Source organism: Schistocerca serialis, chromosome 2 (assembly GCF_023864345.2).
Source record: "Schistocerca serialis cubense isolate TAMUIC-IGC-003099 chromosome 2, iqSchSeri2.2, whole genome shotgun sequence".
NCBI classification, from domain to species: Eukaryota; Metazoa; Arthropoda; class Insecta; order Orthoptera; family Acrididae; genus Schistocerca; species Schistocerca serialis.
In genome coordinates this window covers 431,991,721-432,012,119 of record NC_064639.1, presented here as the reverse complement: position 1 = coordinate 432,012,119, position 20,399 = coordinate 431,991,721, and the positions used below count along the sequence as shown (strand labels likewise).

Sequence of the window (20,399 nt, the reverse complement as noted above, 5' to 3'; positions counted from 1 at the left end):
TGTGCTAAATGGAGCCAGCTGTAGCTAGCCCGCCTCTTTATCTGCGAAAGACCGGAGGAGGGCAGGGGGCACCAGGGTGCAGGAGCGGCAGACCGAACGTCCCTACGAATTCCGCCCCACCATCCACACCTCTGCGGCCACAGGCAGCCTATTTTCTCGCGACCGCGGAGCATACTCTCAGATGGCGATTAGTCTGGGTTGACACTGAAAGCTGCTACTTCACGATTGCTTAGAGTAGCCTACACAGTTCATTCACAATAATGTGACCACCTCCGAAGTCCAACCTTAACGTGCAATAACCTTTCACTGACGGCCGGTGGCAGCACTAGCAGTGGAGGTTATATAAAATGTTCAGGGGAGCAGAGAACAGTGCAGTTGTTGTAATGCGAAAACGGAGCGTTTAGCATAAGGCCCAAATGGGCTTGATAATTGCCTTTTGAGACAAGAGTAGAAGAATTTCTGAAACCGCAAAGTTTGTAAACAGTTCGCGTGCCACCATGGTTAAAGTAGGCGGCGCATGGTGAAACGCCACAATCCAAAATCGCCGCTGAGGCAACTGTAGTGCACCATGGGCCATAGATGACAGGTGTGAACGCCGGCCGGTGTGGCCGTGCGGTTCTAGGAGCTTCAGTCTGGAACCGCGTGACCGCTACCGCCGCAGGTTCGAATCCTGCCTCGGGCATGGATGTGTGTGATGTCGTTAGGTTAGTTAGGTTTAAGTACTTCTAAGTTCTAGGGCACTGATGAACTCAGATGTTAATCCCATAGTGCTGAGCGCCATTTGAACCATTTGAACAGGTGTGAACGACGGCTGCGTAGATGTGTACGGGAGATTAGACGTGCAACGGTTGAAGAGCTGACCGCCCAGGTAAACCAAGGGGATACCGACGGTGTCTTGTCAACGACCGTTAAGGGAACGTTGCTGCAGATGGGCCTCTGCAGCAGGCGCCTGGTTCATGCACACATGTTGGCTGCTGTTAATGTACCTGGTCATGCACTCATGATGGCTGCAGTTAATGTGCCTGGTTCATGATCCCATGTTGACTGCTGTTCATAGGTGACGAAGGGTGGAATTTGCCGTCAATACCGCAACTGGACGTTCACTGAGTGGTGATAGGTGGCCTTTTCAGGTAACTGACATTGTATTCTGCACTGGACAGAAAGCAAACACCCTGCAACAATCGTCAGAAGGGTCCAGGCCATAGGAGGGGGCGTTATGGATTGAGGAATGTTTTCCGTTATGGACTGGGGGATGTTTTCGTGACATTCCCTGGGTCATCTCGTCATTTTGGAAGGCACAATGGATTAACACAAATTTGCAGCTATTATTGCGGACCATGTCCACCTCTACACGCAGTGTGTTTCTCCTCTGCACAATAACATCTATCAGCTAGACAATGCAAAGCCTCACACACGTCGAATTGTACCTGCCTGGTTCGAAGAGCACCAGCATGAGTGCACTGTACTCCCCTGCCCATTAGCCTCCCTGGATTTAAACCCAGTTGAGTATCTATGAGATCTACTTCAGCGAATTGTTCGCGCCATGGATCCTCAACCGAGAAACATAGCGCATCGGGTCAAGGCATCTCGACATCCCTGTTGATACCTTCCGGAACCCCATTCACTGTCTTTTCCTGCATGTCTGTGACCGTGCGGTTCTAGGCGCGTCAGTCCGGAACCGCGCTGCTGCTACGGTCGCAGGTTCGAATCCTGCCTCGGGCATGGATGTGTGTGATGTCCTTAGGTTAGTTAGGTTTAAGTAGCTCTAAGTCTAGGGGACTGATGACCTCAGATGTTAAGTCCCATAGTGCTCAGAGCCATTTGAACCATTTTTTGAACCTGCATGTCTCGCAGTGGCCCGCGCTGCAGAATGTGGCTATTCAGGCTTTTCACATGTGGTCACACTAATAGGAGTAGATAGTGTGTTATCACAACTCGTTATTCTTAAAGCTTATACCAATGTGGCTCTAACGCACTGCACCTCACCGACTCACGCAGTACTGTATTAAACCTGAGCAGTTTGGTGGCCAGGGGAGTACAGTAAACTGAAGCTGGTGCTTTTAGAACCATGGACGTACATTGCGAGCTGCTTGACGCGTTGCATTGTGCAGCTGATAGATGCCATCGTGCCGAGGAAATATATATTGGGTGTAGGGTGGATATGATCCCCAAGGATAGATCCATCCTTGTGTTGATCCACTGTGCCTTCCAGAATGAGAAGTCAGGTAATGACAGAAAATCACTCCCCTGATCATAATGCTCCAGCCTCCAGCCTGGAGCCTTCCGACGATTGTTGCAGGACAGCGCACGCCAACGTCCAACTGTCCCATACAGCAGGAAACAGTGGACGTCCTGTTGCGGTTCTGGAGTGCACATTCCAGCAGATGAACAGTAGTGAGCATGGGTGCATGAATCAGACGCCTGCTGAGGAGGGCCATACGCAGCAACGTTCGCTGAAAGGTCTTTGAGGAGACTCTGTTTGTAGCCCCCTGATTCACCCGCGCGCTCTGTTGCTCAACAGATGCACGTCTGTTCGCACGTACACAGCTCCGCGGCAGTCGTTGACCCCTGTCGCCTGTGGCCTGTGGTGCGCCACAGTTATCTCAGCGCCGGTTTTGGATAGCGCCAGTTCGCCATGCGCCGTATATTTTAATCACGGCGGCACGCGAACAATTTACAAACTTAGCCATTTCGGACAGGCTTCCACCCTTGGCCCGGAAGTTAATGGTTATGACTTTTCGGACGTCAGATAAACCCTCAGTTTCCACATTACGACAGCGGCTGCACTGTTCTCCGCGACCTCCCAACTCGCTTCATACCTGCCCTCCACTGCCTGTGCTGCCACCTGCCGCTGTGAGTGGCTACTGCACGCTGACGTCGAACATAGGCGGTGGTCACTTTAATGTAATTGGATCGGGTAGTAACTGCAAGATGCAACGTACATGTGTACGGGCCGAATAGGGAAAAGTTGCACGGCGAGGCAGGGCCATCAATCTTCGCCCACAGCAGTGGCGAGTGGCTGCCCACGCGGCCCGCTGAAGGCGCGCTAAGGACGCAGCAGCCCGCTGCCTTTACAAGGCTCCGCGCTGCCTACGGGCCACCTGTCGCTGACTGTCAGCAGAGGTGGCTGGTCAGTGATGCAACACCGCGTGCATCTATCTTCCTAATCCAACAATCTCGTTAGGGATATAATGTGTCCAAATCCATCATGTAACTATCCAGACACTAATGTGCACTGCAGAACTGACCACTAAATATCAAAAGAGGCTATAACGTACTAATACTCTACGGTGTTTATCAGGTTTGGTTGTGACACGTGTACCGAAAGTTCCGCTGTTAGTGGAAACAAGGCATCGAATCCGAAGATCAATGCTTGTCAATAGAATACATGTAGCTACAAAAACGGCTCTGAGCACTATGGGACTGAACATCTGAGGTCATCAGTCCCCTAGACTTAGAACTACTTAAACCTAACTAACCTAAGGATATCACACACATCCATGCCCGAGGCAGGATTCGAACCTGCGACCGTTGCAGCAGCGCGGTTCCAAACTGAAGCCCCTAGAACCACTCGGCCACAGCGGCCGGCCATGTAGCCACAACCTGATCGATATCGCACGAGTGTTTGTTAATATGTGCAGCAACGACCAAAATGTAAAAAAAAAGTGATAAATTTAGGTTTCATCGTAGTCAGCCGTAATTTTGAATGCCGGAACATGATTTGAATGAATGTAGGTGGCACAATAAAACGGTCGCTAGCAAAAGTTAAATTTGGTAAATGATTGTAGTGACTTTGAAATCGCGTAAATATAGTATAAGAAAGAGAAAGCAGCAACTGGACAAAATGTGACCACGAACTAACTTATATGTAAAAGACACGTGTGACATGAACACTAAAATTATTAATTTCTAATGTACTTTATGGAACTATACTGTGTCAAGAAACTCACGATCATTCTGTCTGTTTGAACAAATGCCTAAACGTGAATCAAACTGTTTACCATTCTTTGCTTATCAGTTTATAAATTATTGCGCCTCGTAGTATCAATCATGAAATACAAAAATCAATTGGCTCCAAGCACTGTGGGACTTAACATTTGAGGTCATCAGTCCCCTAGACTTAGAACTATTTAAACCTAACTAACCTAAGGTCATCACACACATCCATGCCCGAGGCACGATTCGAACCTGCGACCGGAGAAGCAGCGCCGTTCCGGACTGAACATGAAATACAACTTGAAATTCTAAAACCACTCTGATTACAAGAAAATCAGCGTACTTTAGTCATAGAAAATAAATTTCAGTTCAGAACTTTTAATTTTAGCTGATTGTCTGCAGTAGCAGTGTAACATTATCTGAACCACCACATTTACTACTGTTTCTGAACGTAATAAGGCAACGGCCTTGCCGCAGTGGATACACCGGTTCCTGTGAGATCACCGAAGTTAAGCGCTGTCGGGCGTGGTCGGCACTTGGATGGGTGACCATCCAGGCCGCCATGCGCTGTTGCCATTTTCCGGGATGCACTCAGCCTCGTGATGCCAATTGAGGAGCTACTCGACCGAATAGTAGCAGCTTCGGTCGAGAATACCATCTTACGACCGGGAGAGCGGTGTGCTGACCCCACGTCCCTCCTATCCGCATCCTCCATTGAGGATGACACGGCGGTCGGATGGTTCCGGTAGGCCACTCGTGGCCTGAAGACGGAGTGCTGAACGTAATAAATTCTTGATTTAAAGTCAACTGTACATTTAACTAGATTTGACTTCTTTTGACTATTTCTTTCACTTGAGACTTTCTCGGAATTTATAATGAAAGGACAGGGCCCTACTGATGGTTAACGATTCGTGTCGATGAAATTTCTCTCTACCAGTTTTTTGCCTGACTAAAACCACTATAATGTGCCAAAAAGCTACTAAGACGCTGGCATGCGTATCACACAGCTACAAAATACTGGCTGGATCTTGCTTTGCGATTTATTGCTTATGGTGCGTAGTAGTGGTTATAGAGATCCATTATTCCAACAGGCGTTTCATAACTAACGAGCAGCTTGAGTAAATGTTGGCCACACAGTAAAGAGAGTATCAAAAAGAATCGTCCTATTAAAAAAAATGTAAACTATTATGTTATTTGAGGTATGTGCCTGAACGATGTACTGTTCAAAAGAGCAAGCTCTCGAGTTTTACATGGTTCCCGCGAGGTAGCAGCAGTGTACCCCCGCTTTAGTTCTCGTAAAAATGGTGTCGGGACAATAGAAATCGTTTTGTGTTCTACGTTTTGCGCAGTGCGGGTCAGTAATAACTGTTCAGTGTGACTTTTGTACTATGTATGGTGTGGATCCTTCTATAGCGCAGAGCGTTAGACGATGGCATGAACAGTTCCGAGAAAAAGGTTGTCTGTGTAAAGGCAAACCGCCGGGCCCTCCCCTAGTCTCTGACACAGACGTCGAACGCATCCGCCATAGTATCACAAGGAGTCCGCAGAAACCCGTTCGCTGTGCAGCTCGACAGCTGAGCATGCCCCCGACGTGCGTCTGGAGAGCTTTGCGTCGATGTTTACACATGAAACGATACAAAATTCAGCTACTGCAAGCTCTTCGTGAAGGTGACAAACAACAAAGTGTGGAGTTCTGTAGTTTGGTTCTTGGCAACATGGAGGATGACAGTTTTCTTCCACGGTTCGTGTTTAGTGACCAGGCAACGTTCCATTTAAATGGAAAGGCGAACCGTCATAATGTGAGAATATGGGGAACGTAACAACCACATGAAGTTCATGAGACAGACTCTCCAGGATTTAATGTGTTTTTTTTTTTCAGTTTGACGGGAAATGCTGTATGGTCCATTTTTCGTTGCCGAGAACACTGTTACAGGAAGCACATATCTCGAAATGCTTGAGAACTTTGCTTTTCCACGGTTGGAGACTGATTCGAATGCCTTCGTTTTCCAACAGGATGGGGCACCGTCACACTGGCATCTAGAACTGCGTGAATTTTCAGATGAAAGGATTGCTGAACGATGAATTAGTCGCACTGGACCAAATGATTCAGTCTTACATTACTGGCCTCCATGGTCAGGGGGTTGTGGATGTTTATAGAAGACTCTGTGTATGTGCCTCCGTTACTAACAGCACTGGCTCTGAGCACTATGGGACTTATCTATGGTCATTAGTCCTCTAGAACTTAGAACTACTTAAACCTAACTAACCTAAGGACATCACACAACACCCAGCCATCACGAGGCAGAGAAAATCTCTGACCCCGCCGGGAATCGAACCCGGTAACAGCAACGAATAAACTGATTCGTCGCATAACAACAGCTGTGAAAACTGTAACTCAAGACATGCTCACTGCAGAGTAGGAACAATTTAAATACCGCACTGACATCTGCCGTGCATCTCAAGGGGGCATATTGAATACCTATGAAACGGTATAAAAAACATTTTGAGTGTCCGGTTCATGAAAAAAGAAAATTCATTGTATATGTTTATTAGTTTCAGAAATACAGACGTGCCAAATCGGATGATTATTTTTAATACACCCTGTATTCTTCATTACTTCCTAAATCTTCATGCGACCGTATATTGTGTCCACATACTTCGTCGCCCACTTATAATTCACCTGGGCATGTATTACAATATTTTCGACCCAAATCACTCTGGCATTTGCGCGCCAACATCACCACAGATGCTTCGCAACTACTTTTCTTCCATCACCTCTACAGCTGCGCGCACTAACGTCAGTGATGTTAATGTTACGCAAAGGATGGCCCGCATCTCGTGGTCGTGCGGTAGCGTTCTCGCTTCCCACGCCCGGGTTCCCGGTTTCGATTCCCGGCGGGGTCAGGGATTTTCTCTGCCTCGTGATGGCTGGGTGTTGTGTGCTGTCCTTAGGTTAGTTAGGTTTAAGTAGTTCTAAGTTCTAGGGGACTGATGACCATAGATGTTAAGTCCCATAGTGCTCAGAGCCATTTGAACCATTTGAACGCAAAGGATATTTCTGTGCTTTATACAATAAAAAAATTCTTGACAGGGCTAGCGTGTTTACCACAATGATTAATACAAATAATTCTTACCTATGCTATCAACATACGTTACATTTTCATAAAATCTAATTACTGACAAAATTTTTTAATACATATATTTACAAAAAATAGTTATAAACTCGAGAAATGAAGTAGCTGAAAAATACTTGAGGCACTGGGTTGTAGTGCTACAAGGCGGATCTGCTACGGTAACAGGTAGTGGGGAGTGCAGTGTTATCAGTAGAGTCACAGTAACAGTAGAAGAGTTCGGTCAAGAGAGTTCAGTGAAATCGAAGGGGAACTAATAATTGGATGCCACTTTAAAAGCGTGCCGGACATTTAAACCCTTCTAAAGCTGCACAGATCAACTGTTGGTGATGTGATTGCGAAGTGGAAACGTGAAGGAACAACCACAACTAAGCCAAAACAAGGCAGGTCTCCTTTACTGACGTACAGGTTCCTTAAGCCATTGCGGAGGGCGGTTGTAGAAAATCGTGTGAAACCAGCGGAAGGCATCATTCGAGAGTTCCAAAGTGCTACGAGCAATAAAGCTAGCACAGTGACCGTGCACAGACAGGTAAAAAGACTGTGATGCAATGGTCGATCAGCTCCTCGTAACCCACACACTTCTGTAGTGATTGCTGAGCGACGCTTGAGATGGTCTGCAGAGCGACGCCTGTGGGCAGTGTATCTCTGGAAACGAGATATCTGGAGTGATGAATCACGCTAGAATCTGCGATAATGCGATGGAAGGGTTTGAGTTCGGAGAATGTCCGATGAAGGTTATCTGCAGCATGTGTAATGCCAACAGTGAAGTGACTGCGAAAGGATATAAACACATTTTATAGAACTGTGTTCTGTGTACGTTAGAGGAACTGTTCGGAGACGATTATTGTATCAGGAGGACAATACACCTGCTCATAAAGCAGCACCTGTGAGACAACGGTAAGTGCGCAGTAACATTCCTGATGTGAACAGACCAGATGCATTGGGAAACGCCTGAAATTAGTGAGACCGTTGACTTCGCTCCAGACCCCACTGTCCAGCATCACTACCTTCTCATGTTTCGGCTCTTGAGTAAGAATGAGCTGCCGTTCCCCCACGTACATTCAAACGCCTCACTGAAACTGTCACCAGCAGAGTTCAAGCAGTCGTAAAGGGCGAAGGATGGACATCGTGCATTAAAGGCCACTAACTGGTGTCCGGATAGTTTTGATCAGATTGTGTATCTCACAATTTCCGTCACTGACCTACATCGAATTCCACATCTCTGCAGTTTCCCATAAGGTGGAGACATGTAACGCTGTTTATAGTAACCCTTCCAGCGGATGGGCGATTTAACCCGGCACCTCGGTACTAAGTGAAAGGTACCGACCATGTTGCGACACAGGTGTTAAGTCTCACCTTTCTCTTTCCCCATCATCAAGTACATTAACTGTACAATGCGCTCTACACTTACACATCATAGTCTTCTACATTAGTCTTAATTAAGCTGGATGGAACAGTGCGAGGTAGGGCAGTGGTTAGTACACTGGCCCGCATACGGAAAGAAGACTATTCAAACTCGCGTCCGTCCATCCTGTCATAGGTTTTCCACGATTTCCCTAAATCTATTTACGTTTGTTTGAATTTTCTTTTGCTGGTTATTTGTGTTTTAATTAATGTAGCTTTTGTAACTCTAATCACGCTTAAGGCAAATGCCGGGATTGTTCCTTCGAAGGAGCACGGCCACTTTCTTTGTCCATCTTTCCCTAATCCGAGCTTGTGCTCCGTCTCTAATGACCTCGTTGTCGAAGGAACGTTAAACAGTAGTTTCCTCCTCCTTCTGAATTAATATGGAAAATGAATCTATTCTTTGGCCTCGACGCCCACCTGATTGGGCTTCTCTCACTGAGGCTGTTTCAAGTGTACTGGTAGCGCAACGTACGAATCATCTATTCTAGCGTGAGCTGCGGAACTGTGTCACACGCTACCCTCCATGCCAGACGGTGTTTGTGGTTTACTGCGCCATGAGCGGAAGTCTGTGCAGATGTGGAGGCTGGGCCGGGATCAGGATGTCATGATATATGAACTCACAGGACATGCACAATTATGCATCAATCTCCATCAATACTTTCATGTGCCGTTGCATTATCTGAAGATTGTTGTTTGGTGCCCAATGTCTGGTGTCTGCATGGTAACACGATTCCTTTGCCACACTGTTAATGGTAACCGGTATGTCCAGAAACGGTGTGTATCAGTTCACAGAGGATGCACGAGTGTATGGATACTTTCTGAAAAACAGAGCGCCGGCCGCGGTGGCCATGCGGTTCTATGCGCGGTAGTCCGGAACCGCGCGACTGCTACGGTCGCAGGTTCGAATCCTGCCTCGGGCACGGATGTGTGTGATGTCCTTAGGTTAGTTAGGTTTAAGTAGTTCTAAGTTCTAGGGGACTGATGACCTGAGATGTTAAGTCCCATAGTGCTCAGAGCCATTTGAACTATTTGAACCAAAAACAGAGCAAAAGCACACACCGTCGTGACAGCCTAGTCACAAAGGCTTTAGGTATTTTTTGAGAAGATGCAACCAGCAGAGGCAGTGCAATCTCCTTGGCACCTCGATCGCTAGATATCTCTCCCTGCGATTTTTACCTTAGGGACTAACAGAAGAATGAGCCGTACTCATAATATCCTCCTCACACACTGGGAAAGCTAGGGCAGAACATCGTAAATGCTGCTGCTAGTATCACCCAGACAAACATGCTACACGTGTCTCGCAGTTTGATAAATCGAGCACTGCTGTAGATTAATCTCAACGATGGCCATTTGTAGCATATTCTGTTAATGTGGATCCATCCTGTGTTAATATTACTGTAAATATATCGCAAGGAACCTGGAATATGTTTCCGCCACAGTCTCTGAAAAGATGTATACTCCTTTGATCATAGTGAGGGTACGTGTTTATACTAAAACTCTTAGGAATGAGAAAGTAGTCATTTTCCGAGAAGATTTGAACAATTTGAAGGTCAACGCTTACGTAAATCTGTGAGTTTTCTAATTTTGTGTATTTTTACTGTCGCTTATGCAGTCGAGAGCCCTGAAACAAACAGTTCAACTAACCAGTCATGAAAACTCGTATAAAATATTATTAAATAAAACTTTTTATACTGTTATGTCATACAGTCATCGTAGGCAAAACCCAAAATGTGTACGATCAGGAATGAATGTATTACAATAAACTCACTAAGTTGCCCCAAGTGTGTCGTATCACTGACAACGTAAAAAAAAATAAGATTGTGAAAAATACTGATTATGGGAGTAAATTATCTCTGTTGCTATTATTAAGAGGTACTATAAAGAGATATTGTTGATGCCGGTATAGTGAAACAGCGTGGTATATTTGCATAGGTACTCAATGAAATCATGGCCAATAGTTTTCAGCAGTCAGTCGAAGTCAATGTGAAACTCAGGAAATAAGAACTGGGAACAGACGCGGGAATCACGCGTTGCTGTTCTGGACAAGGGCCTAGCAAACGTCGCGGGCTGTTGCCTCCATCTGCCTTTCAGTTCTGAGACTGTACAGTGTGAATGGTTGAGATGAGTAATTAGTTGTCTTCCTCTTATAGGTGTAAGGAAACACAATGGTGAAACCTTGTGACGACACACGGGTTACGTTCGAACAGCACCAAGCAGAGATTAACGTCTCAATCTGAAGTGAGTATCTCAATTTATTCTTTATTTTCATCAGCATTATTGAGGAGACATTTACTATCTGATGCAGGAAACTAGCAGATTTTGCTGGTTTTCGGAAACTTTACACCTCCACTTACCGCTTAAATAACGACGACGAAAATTTCTTCTTCGAATAGAATCCAAAATGGCTGTGTCCGAGTTCAGGGGCACCAAAAGGGTACGTTTATTTTGCCGCAAAGTCGAATCGCTATACTACGAAGCCCGGCCGGCTATTCCGCCAGTGCCGCGAAGTAGGCTAGAGGGCAAAGCTGATTATATTAAGTACGCCTTTATCGTAGAAGGCTTCAGGCTGATTGAGCACAGCATCCACGTCTGCCTAGACGATGTCAAATGTAAGAGCAGGAGCAGCCTTTGTACAGAGTGGGCTGGGCTTGTAGTTGTCGGAGGAGCCGCCTGGCCGCGGTCACTGACTGCGGCTGGCGGACGACCTTCCTTAACAGGAAGGAGCAGCTGCGGCCGCAACCGCAGCTGCAGCTGCCGTGGGGGCGGAATGCGGTGCGGCGTGGCCGCGACAAACCGGTCACCGCCGCAGCGCAGCCGCTCTGGAGGTGGGTCGCTCGCGGAGGAACGGCTCCAAGGGAACGGTTGTCTGAACTGAATGTAAGGGCTGAGGGACAACTTCTGAGGAACGGCCATTCACCGTTCCCTTCAGTGCGGTCTCGCTCCCGCATCGCTCTCGCTCGGTCGGTCTCGCTCCTCGTTTCAGTGCCGCCGTTCCTCGTCCACGTCTCGGTCTCGTTCGGTTAGTTCGTTCTTTGTCGCGTGGTCACTAGCTCCTCGTCTCACTCCACCTGCCGTCCTTCAGTTATTGTTTCTTACATTCTCTGCGTTTGCTCGTTGTTGCCCAGGTTCAAACTATTCCAGAAATATCGACTTCTTTGCGTATACTGTTCAACATCTAACAATGGTAATTTATAACACCGTTATTAACGTATGTTAAAATTTAAAAAAAATAGCCCCAATTCCGTGGAACTCATTTTCTCGCATGGTATAGTTTGTTTTAGAAAACAGAGTGTCCAGCATTTCAATTACGGCATTTACAAATAGTATTTATCTGTAGTAGGTGTTCGAGAGTCATTAAGTCAAATGACTGTGGGAGATAGATCACGTTGTGGGAACCAACTGTTGTTAGACGTAATATGTTCGTATATGCTTTCCACTGATGCTAGGCACACTCTAGGATTTTCCGGCCCTGGGACGACGAGATACTAGCAAACTAGCAGTGCGTGCTAAGCAGCTGCCTTACGCTCTACCTACCCCATTAAATTGATAGAGTGATTTTCAACGAGAAAACCCTGAGAGTGATTGTCTCCAAGCGGAGAAAACTATTTTAGAAGTGGATCATCAACGATAACTTTACTGCACGTACCTCCATTCATAAGGAGCAGACGACTGGATTGGAGGCAACACACAAGGCACACTGCAGGTGCCCACTGCAGGTGCCTACACTCTGCTGCCTCTCACAGGAATAACCAATAACAAAAACCGTCTAGTGTCGTCAGTGACAACGAACATTTTGTCTCTAAACAAAGTTGTTCTCCATGATGTGATCTACAGACTTTAAAATATATGAGCCAGAACACTATGAACACCTGATTAGTAGCTCGTTTCTCCGTCTCTGGAACGAAATACATCAATGAATCTGCCTATCAGGGATCCTACTGTTTGTTGATAGGTTTGTGGATTACCCTATGTAGCATGTGGCATGACATATCTACGTACAGCTCATGTAATTCGCTTAAATAACGGGCGTCAGATTTTCGTACACGATGATGGCGCCCGGTAGCGACCCAGATTTATTTCATAAGATTTTTTTTTTAAGTCGTTCCCTCATGTCTTACAGATGGCTTGTCATCCTGTCCCTTCTCTTTATCATTGTTTTCCACATATTCCTTTCCTGTCCGATTCTGCATAGAACCTCCTCATTTCTTACCTTGTCGGTCCACCTAATTTTCAACATTCGTCTGTAGCACCACATCTCAGATGCTTCGAATCTCTTCTGTTCCGGTTTTCCTACAGTCCATGTTTCACTACCATACAATGCTGTAGTCCAGACGTACATTCTCAGAAATTTCTTCCTCAAATTAAGGCCGATATTTGATATTAGTAGACTTCCCTTGGCCAGGAATGCCCTTTTTGCCGTTGCTAGTCTGCTTTTGATGTCCTCCTTGCTCAGTCCGTCATTGGTTATTTTACAGCCTAGGTAGCAGAATTCCTTAACTTCATCTACTTCGTGACCACCAACCCTGATGTTAAGTTTCTCGCTGTTTTCATTTCTACTACTTCTCATTACTTTCGTCTTTCTTCGATTTACTGTCAATCCATACTCGGTACTCATTACACTGTTCAGCAGATCATGTAACTCTTATTTACTTTCACTCAGGATAGCAATGTCATCAGCGAATCGTATCATTAATACCTTTTCACCTTGAATTTTAATTCCACTCTTCCACTCCTGAACCTTTCTTTTGTTTCCATCATTGTTTCTCGATGTACAGATTGAACAGTTTACATCAGGCGAACTGGGTCGCCGATATATCAAAGTGAGTCCACTATAAAGCTCCCCAAATCTCTGGGACACGGTTCTGACTCCGAGACATGGGCTATTATACAGGTGAAATATGACACCACCGCCGGGGAAGACCTCGAACACGAAGGGATGCTGGTGGTTCGCTGGTGTCAGCGTATCTTCGATTACTACCACAGGTCGCATTCAAGCGCAGGAGAATGTCTCCCATAGCATAATACTGCTCTCACCAGCCGGCGTCCGTGGCGCACTGCACGTTTCGAGCTACCGTTCACCTCGGTGATGGCGTTTTTGGAGACGACCATCGACCTAGTGTAGGAAAAACGTGATTCAGCCGAAGAGCCGACACGTTTTCGTTGACCGATGGTCGAATCCTGATAGGCCCGTGCCCACTGCAATCGTAATCGGCGATGCCGCTGGGCCAATGTTTGAACACGTGGGGGTGGTCAGCCACGGAGCTTCATGTTTAAAAATGTACGGTGAACAGTGTTCTCCGAAACAATTGTCCGTGCACCAGCATTGTGCTCGTCCGGCAGACATGCCAGAGATCACCATCTATCCTACTTTACAGAACAGATAAGCCTCCGAACCCCACGTGCTGTGAAGAGTCGTGGACGTCCAATCCTTTAGCGCCTTGTGATAGCTTCACTGTCCTTCTACCTCATTCCGTAGATCCTGACGACAGTAGAACGTGAACATTCGACCAGCTTCACCGTTTTCGAGTCAATCGTTCACGGGCTCTGCGTAATAATAATCTGTCTCTTGTCAAAGTCGCTTATCTCAGTGGATTTCCCGATTTGCAAAAAAAAATGGTTCAAATGGCTCTGAGCACTATGGGACTTAACATCTATGGTCATCAGTCCCCTATAACTTAGAACTACTTAAACCTAACTAACCTAAGGACAGCACACAACACCCAGCCATCACGAGGCAGACAAAATCCCTGACCCCACCGGGAATCGAAACAGGGAACCCGGGCGTGGGTAGCGAGAACGCTACCGCACGACCACGAGATGCGGGCTACCGATTTGCAGCTCATATTTTTGCTAGGGTGATCCCCTGTCCGTGTCTGTTCCGCTTACGTACTCTTGTTACCGCGTCACGTGCCTTTAACGCCAACAGCTTGCATCCAACGTCGCGGTAGGCAGTGGTCATAATGTTGTGGCTTATAAGTGTACGTGTGTGTGTGTGTGTGTGTGTGTGTGTGTGTGTGTGTGTTTGTGTGTGTGATGTCTCATCTAGGAGGCTTCAGGCGTATTTTCTCAGGTTTTTCAGCAGATTTGTTCAATTTAGTTTTTGCGTTGTGCGTAGCTGGAGTTAGCCCAAACAAATATTTCTCATCACGCCCAGTGTCGGCAGAAAGTGTCCGTTTGTTCAATAGAGCGGTCCGCGATTGGTCTAGTGCAATATTTGTTTTATCAATATCTATTAACAAGGACAGTAAAACTGGAAGAATAACCACTACTCGAGCAGCGAAAGCGTTGACCTGGTCCGTGCTGACTACTACCGCCAAGCATGGGGCGCTACTGAGTCGCTGCTGGATTGCTCTCTATTCTTCGTGGTTTACTGTGTCTATTAATACATATCTACGAATTGAATGTAAGAACAGAGTAATCCGGGAGCAATCTATGGAAAAGGTGTGTAAAATTACGATTTAAAACTAATTTTGTTTGTAACGGGAAACAAATCGACGCTTTCTCTTGGGACTGGGAGTCCAGCAAAGACGTGACGAGTGTAATTGTCTGTACCGATTTCAGCTACATATGGCGAAAACGAAACTGCAAATATCTGCTGAATCACAAGGGAAAATGCTCCTTACGAGTTATAGGAGACACACTCGCAGTACGAGGGTTGCCATGAAAGTAATGCACTGCAATTTTTTCTCAGCCGAAAACAATGCTGCGAATGCGAAACTTAGCGTATGTATTATCTGAAGTCTCCAGAATGAGCCCGCCAAGTTTCCGTCACTTCCGACAGATAGCGTAGTTGTAGGACAGTTCCAAAATGGCGTCTGTAGGTGATATGCGTTACAAGCAACGTACCGTCATTCAGTTTCTCGCTGCAGAGAAATAAACTGTGAGGAATATTCACAAACACTTGTGCAAAGTCTATGGAGCATCTGCTGGCAACAGAAGTACTATTAGTCTCTGGGTATGGAGGATGAGGTCATCAGAAAGCGGTTCGGCGGAGCTCCTCGATTTTCAGCGGTCCGGGAGACCATCCACGGTTGTCACGGACGTCATTCGTGAGGACAGACGCATTACGACTCGCCTGTTGGCGCTGAATCTGTCAATCAGCAAAGGAGGTATGGATGCAATTATCCTTACTCTTAGATATTCAAACGTGTGTGCAAGGTGGGTCCCGCGGTGTCTAACGGTGAATCAAAAAACGCACAGAAAAAACATTTGTCTTGATTTGTTGCAACGTTTCGAAGCTGATGGGGAGGCCCTCTTGATTCGGATTGTGACAGGCAATGAAACCTGTGTTCACCATTTAGAGCTCGAAACAAAATGACAGTCGATGGAATGGCGCCAATCCCACTCCCCACAGAAGAAAAAATTCAAAGCAACTGCTTCCGCCGATAAGGTCTTGATCTCCATGTTCTGGGGCTGTCAAGGAGTGGTTATCACTGATGTGATGCCGAGAGGCGGTACCATTAATTCAGAAGCGTCTGTCAATACATTAACAAAACTCAAGATGCGCTTCTAGCGACTTCAGCGCCACAGCATCCCAGGAGATGTTTTACTGGAACACGATAGCGCCCGGCCCCGCACAAGTCTGAGGACAGCTACACACATCGCAAAACATGGTTGGACAGTGTTATCCTATCCATCCTACATCCCTGACCTAGCCCCCTCGGGCTTCCACTAGTTTGGGCCATTAAAGGATGTCATTCGTGGAAGACATTTTGAGGATCATGAGGAGGTGATTCACGAAGTGGAGCACTGGCTGCGCCATCAGGACAAGAGTTGGTACAGACGGGATATACACGCCCTTGAGTCGCGCCAGAGGAGATGGAGATTATGTGGAAAAATAGGGTGTGTAGATAAAACACCATTCTTTCGTGTGGGTAATTCTCATTATGTTCAATAAGAACTGTAGAAGAAAAAAAAATGCGGTGCATTACTTTCTGGGTAACCCTCATATATACGAGGGGCGTTCCATAAGTAATGCAACACTTTTTTTTCTGAATGCACGTTATTTTTACTCACGATTCCAATACACCATACAATTCCCCACCGTTGCGGCTACAAACCCCTGTTTTTCAACATACCGTTCAAGGCGACTGCCTTACACCACCTCACCGGTGAGGCCTGTATGGCCGCGTGGCACAACTCTAATGGTCGATGTCAGAGCCATCGTCTTGATGCACCAGTGACCCCCCCGTCATCCACGTACTGCTTCTCACGGAGCGCATCCTTCATTGAGACAAACAAATGGAAGTCGGAAGCTGTGAGAATCGGGCTGTAGAATGAGTCAGGAAGGTCAGTCCAAAGGTCAGTGCCCGGGCATTAACTGTCTAAAGCAGTTTGATGCAATTCTTAAAAAACTCGCTAAGTCGGCTTAAAAGTGACGCAGTTCTCAGTGTACGGCGGCTTTGAATGCTGAAAGATTTCCGAGTTCTGTTAAGAACAAAACAATTAAAGTTTATAAAAGTAGTTGCGAGTAGCTACACTCCTGAAAATTGAAATAAGAACACCGTGAATTCATTGTCCCAGGAAGGGGAAACTTTATTGACACATTCCTGGGGTCAGATACATCACATGATCACACTGACAGAACCACAGGCACATAGACACAGGCAACAGAGCATGCACAATGTCGGCACTAGTACAGTGTATATCCACCTTTCGCAGCAATACAGGCTGCTATTCTCCCATGGAGACGATCGTAGAGATGCTGGATGTAGTCCTGTGGAACGGCTTGCCATGCCATTTCCACCTGGCGCCTCAGTTGGACCAGCGTTCGTGCTGGACGTGCAGACCGCGTGAGACGACGCTTCATCCAGTGCCAAACATGCTCAATGGGGGACAGATCCGGAGATCTTGCTGGCCAGGGTAGTTGACTTACACCTTCTAGAGCACGTTGGGTGGCACGGGATACATGCGGACGTGCATTGTCCTGTTGGAACAGTAAGTTCCCTTGCCGGTCTAGGAATGGTAGAACGATGGGTTCGATGACGGTTTGGATGTACCGTCCACTATTCAGTGTCCTCTCGACGATCACCAGTGATGTACGGCCAGTGTAGGAGATCGCTCCCCACACCATGATGCCGGGTGTTGGCCCTGTGTGCCTCGGTCGTATGCAGTCCTGATTGTGGCGCTCACCTGCATGGCGCCAAACACGCATACGACCATCATTGGCACCAAGGCAGAAGCGACTCTCATCGCTGAAGACGACACGTCTCCATTCGTCCCTCCATTCACGCCTGTCGCGACACCACTGGAGGCGGGCTGCACGATGTTGGGGCGTGAGCGGAAGACGGCCTAACGGTGTGCGGGACCGTAGCCCAGCTTCATGAAGACGGTTGCGAATGGTCCTCGCCGATACCCCAGGAGCAACAGTGTCCCTAATTTGCTGGGAAGTGGCGGTGCGGTCCCCTACGGCACTGCGTAGGATCCTACGGTCTTGGCGTGCATCCGTGCGTCGCTGCGGTCCGGTCCCAGGTCGACGGGCACGTGCGCCTTCCGCCGACCACTGGCGACAACATCGATGTACTGTGGAGACCTCACGCCCCACGTGTTGAGCAATTCGGCGGTACATCCACCCGGCCTCCCGCATGCCCACTATACGCCATCGCTCAAAGTCCGTCAACTGCACATACGGTTCACGTCCACGCTGTCGCGGCATGCTACCAGTGTTAAAGACTGCGATGGAGCTCCGTATGCCACGGCAAACTGGCTGACACTGACGGCGGCGGTGCACAAATGCTGCGCAGCTAGCGCCATTCGACGTCCAACACCGCGGTTCCTGGTGTGTCCGCTGTGCCGTGCGTGTGATCATTGATTGTACAGCCCTCTCGCAGTGTCCGGAGCAAGTATGGTGGGTCTGACACACCGGTGTCAATGTGTTCTTTTTTCCATTTCCAGGAGTGTATATGAGTGGTATTAATTTTGTAATTGCAAAGCCGCTGGTTCGAATTTCACTAGTGACAAGTCTGTTATTTAGTTTTATTTAAATTACATCCTAATTATCGAATGGAAATGTTAATTAACGCATCTTCATTTAAATTTTTAATTAAAATAACGAATTTGTGTTTTTAATTCACATTCGGGAAAGTATATTAAAATTAGAAACAGACGTACAGTATCGTGTAATTAGATAAAAAAGTAACGTGAATGGGTCTATATGAGCATGTCTCAAAAAGGTCCAGTCACCAGTGCACCAAATCTCAAACATGAACGACATGCCTGTCTACAACTACTCTCCCACCTGGCGAGCAAGTTGTATGAGACAGGCAAAATAAGAGTTTAAGAAGAATGTAATAATTCCAGTTTCAAAGAAAGCAGTTGCTGATTACCGAGCTATCAGTTTAATAATAATTCCTCACAGAAGAACGGAGAAACTGGTACAAGCTGACTTCGGGGAAGATCAATTTGGATTTCGGAGAAATGCAGCAACACGTGATGCAATACTGGCCATACGATATATCTTAGGAGATACATTAAGGAAAGGAAAACCTATGTTTATAGCATTTGTAGACTTAGAGAAAGCTTTTGACAATGTGGCTTGGAATTTTCTTTCTGATATTCTGAAGATAGGAAGGATAAAATACAGCGAGCGAAAGGCTATTTACAACTTTTGCAGAAACCAGATGAAAGTTGTAAGAGTCGAGGGGCATGAAAGCGAAGCAATAGTTGAGAAGGGAGTGAGCAGGGTTGCAGCCTACCTTGATACCATTCAGTATGTACACTGAGCAAGGAGTAAAGGGAGCAGAAGAAAAATTTGAAGTAGGAATTAAAGTTCACGGAGAAGAAATAGAAACTTGGAGTTTTGCTGTGATTCTGTCACAGACAGCTTTGGAATTGGAAGAGCTGCGGAACGGAATGCACAGTGTCTTGAAACGTACCTACGTTCTGTATTTTAATTTAAAAAACCTACCTGTTACCAACTGTTCGTTTAAAATTCTGAGCCATATGTTTGTGACCATTATGGCGCCATCTATCACAAAGCGAAAAAAGTGGTCCAATTAAAACATTCATATTTCTTTACGTACTACACGAATGTGTAATAAAAATGGGGGTTCCTATTCAAAAAAGCGCAGTTGATATCCGTTTGACCTATGGCAGCGGTATTTAATGGGCCAACCATAGCGCCATCTGGTTTCCCCCTTCAAGCTACACAAGTTTCGGGCTTTGTAGTTTTTTCGTTTGACTCTTATTTCGTGAGAATATGGCCCGGTCAGGATTAACGGACCCCCCTACATTTAATTTATAGAAGAAGAATTATTGGATCGCTGCGTGATTCAAATAAGTGTATCGTGTTCTTTACCAAACAGCAAGAGTGTACGACTGAGCAGTTTCACTCCGCTGTCTAACAGCGTTGCAATGGGTTTCCTTGTAGCCGCACCACGTCAGTCTTGCTGTGGCCTCCGAATTTTTAATCTACCCACCACAAAATAGTTGCATGTAGTTTTGAAGCTGTAGGACAGAGTTTTGTTTACTTCAGCCGGAAGGCTGGTTTTAAAACCCCTGTGTTTTGCAAAACAGAACCACATTGCAGGCGATATGCTGCTTTCTTAATAGCACCTGAAAATCGACTTGCAGTGAGGCGAAATAATTATTTCATCATTCCGTTAACGTGAGTCAGTCAGATGCTGATCAACATATCACTTCTGTACATTTCGTTTCACTGAACGAAAATGAAATTCCGTCTCAAAGGTTAACACACACAATAAGAGTTTGTAGACTACTCACATATTTAACCTGTAAATAGTCGGAAATTTGTACCTGTAGTCTTCATTCCTCTTCCTGACATCACAGACTGTCTAGGTGGAAAATTCTTATCTAATGAGCATACGAGATAATGAAGAATTTCTTCAATGAAATTACTGAAACACAGTTCAAAGCTCTTGGGTTATAAGTTCTTTTCGGCAAAACACTCAGAAAGTAAAATTCTCT

At 46.4% G+C, this 20,399-nt stretch overlaps 1 protein-coding gene and 1 pseudogene across 1 annotated transcript in view; both read left to right on the top strand.

Annotated features, from left to right (window-relative positions):
* Positions 1-20,399, top strand: part of LOC126457289 (ras-like GTP-binding protein Rho1) — a 292,146-nt gene that overhangs the window by 152,279 nt on the left and 119,468 nt on the right. The window lies entirely within an intron of this gene.
* Positions 4,395-4,512, top strand: LOC126458800 (5S ribosomal RNA; annotated as a pseudogene).